We start from the raw sequence: 2612 nt of genomic DNA on the forward strand, positions 1-2612 counted from the left end.
TGCGGGGGCCGGCGGCTCCGGGATCCGCGGGCGGGCGGCTGCGGCGGGCGGGAGCGAGGCAGGGGCGGGATCCGGGAGGCTGCAGGCGCCGGGGGAGGGCCCAGCTGCCGCCTGGCGGGGCGGGGAGGACGCTCAGCCCCCGCTCTCCGGGACCCGGGGGCCCGCCCCTTGGAGAGCTTACACTCCCCGCCCCCCCCCCTCCCCACACCACGCGCGTCCCTGCCGCCAAGCGCCCGGCGATCTGATACCGGGTCCCGGTCCCCCCCCCCACCCCCCCAGCCACCTCCTCCCAGCGAGGTCCACCTCCCCAAGAGCCTCCGCCGCGGGAATGGTTCCAGCTGCTTCCTCCCCCCCAAATCTTGTTGCCTCCTCGTTCCGGCCTCCTTGCCTACAGCCGCCTCCGCCATTCAAAACGTCTCTCCCGCCATCTGGCCAGTGCTGTAAATGGCTTAGCTGTGACTCCGACCCTGGGCCTGGTTTTGAAACATTGGATCAAGTTCCTATCCCCAGGGATTCTCTCGCATTTACACTGCGTCCCCAGCGTAGAGTCTCAGAAGCCCGGCTTGTGCTTGAGGAGGACCTCTCTGCCACGCGTACTTCACTGCGGCAACGACAGCCCGCGTGCCCCCACTTTGGAAACCTGCCCCCTTCCCTGAAAACCACTGAAATATCCGAGGTTCAGTAGCAGCAAGGATGGGACCACGACCCATTTCTCTCTTGACCTCCTGGGCAGTCACTTTCCTTCCGATCGCCCTAGATCGCCCAAGGGACCTCAAATGACTGACCCGAGACATCCTAGAGCCAGACTTCGGAACGCCAGGCCTTCCTCGCGCTAGCAAACCATTGCTGGTCCCAGTTCCCCCAGAGCTCGCTCACAGCAAGCACTGTGCTAAAAGCTTTATATGTATGACCCCAAAGACGCCCCTCGTGAGAAACTGAGGCCCAGAGTTAGGTGGTCTATGCACGCGTTGCAAGTCCCTTGTTTGGGGGTCACATAACAGGCAAGGGTTGGAGCTTGGGTTCCCCAGGCCCCCCTCTGCTAGAAGCCTCAGCGAGGCGCCACAGCGCCATCGTGAGGATGGCGCGGATCCTGCGTGTGTAGCGCTCAATAAATGTGACCTCTTATTGTACCAACCGCCTCACCAAGCCTTTCTACTGTACTCAAACATTTTTAGTATCGATCCACACACGGTCCCTTACTTAAAGGGCTTAGGCTATGGTTGGAGTCCGGACTTTTTTTTTTTTTTTTTTTTAATGATTATACCATATCCGGTGTTCTGCGGTATTCCCCTCAGGGGCTGGTGGGTGCTCCACATCACGTGATACTTCTGTTTCAAAGCGTATAGAGAGGGGAAGACACACTAAGTGGAATAGAAGTTGTAAATAACCTGATGTCAGTTTAGTCACGTCTTCCTGCTTGAAGAGTTTGGGGGCCCAATTCCTGAAGGTTCGTTTTCGTTTGTGCATAAGAGATTGTGGTGGTGCGTTTTTACATGGATACCATTATTAAGCACCTACTGTGAACCAGGTACAGACTACATAGATTGTACAAGTTCACAGGCACTGGACAATTTATTTCAACAAAGAATGCGGTTTATTACAGATAAATTAGAAAAAACACAGAGGGTCCCCAGTAAAAGGATCATCAAAGGATGCTAAAAATCATTGGTAAAATGTTGCAGAACACTCCAGAATTATTACCCAACAGATGACTTATGCACTACAAAGGGGGAAAATGTACCTACCCACCCTCAACCAAATGATCAAACAAATCTGCAACAGTGGGACAGTAAGACATCAAGTATCTCTTTTTGGTTTTTCATTTTTTAAATGCTTATTTATTTTTGAGAAAGAGAGAGAGACAGAGCGTGAGCGGGGAGGGGCAGAGAGAGAGGGAGACACAGATTCCAAAGCAGGCTCTAGGCTCTGAGCCGTCAGCACAGAGCCCAACGAGGAGCTCGAACTCATGAACCTCTAGATCATGACCTGAGCCAAAGTCGAGATCATGACCTGAGCCGACCTGAGCCGAAGTCAGACGCTTAACCGACTGAGCCCCCCAGGCGCCCCGACATCAAGTAATCTCTTGATGTGGCACTATAGGACGTACACAAAATTGGGGCTCCTGGGGGGCTCAGTCACTTAAGCTTTCCACTCTTGATTTTGGCTCAGGTCATGATCTCACGGTTTGTGGGTTCCAGGCCTTTGTCAGGCACTGCACTGACAGCTCAGAGACTGCTTGGGATTCTTTCTCTCCCTCTCTCTCTCTCTCTCTCTCTGCCCCTCCCCTGCTTGAGCGCCCCCCCCCCAAAATAAATAAACTTAAAAGAAAAAAAAAGCACACAAAATTACCCATGCAGAATTCTTGTGGAAAAAAAAATAATAAGTTAACCCTGCATTTAATAACAAGGAAACAACCAGACATGGCAAACGGGGAATATATACCAGGTAACTGGTCCGTACTTTTCAAAAAAGTCAACATGACAAACCAAAAAAGACACCAGAGAGACATCACCCGAACACGGTGTGTGCACCCTGACTGGACCCTGTCTGGTGAGGCTTGCTTGTTCCTTGTCAATCTCAGAAGAGGGACAAGGCTAGTGTCTGTAGGTGAT

Source organism: Puma concolor, chromosome E2, assembly GCF_028749965.1.
Source record: "Puma concolor isolate L17-30 chromosome E2, mPumCon1.1.hap2, whole genome shotgun sequence".
NCBI classification, from domain to species: Eukaryota; Metazoa; Chordata; class Mammalia; order Carnivora; family Felidae; genus Puma; species Puma concolor.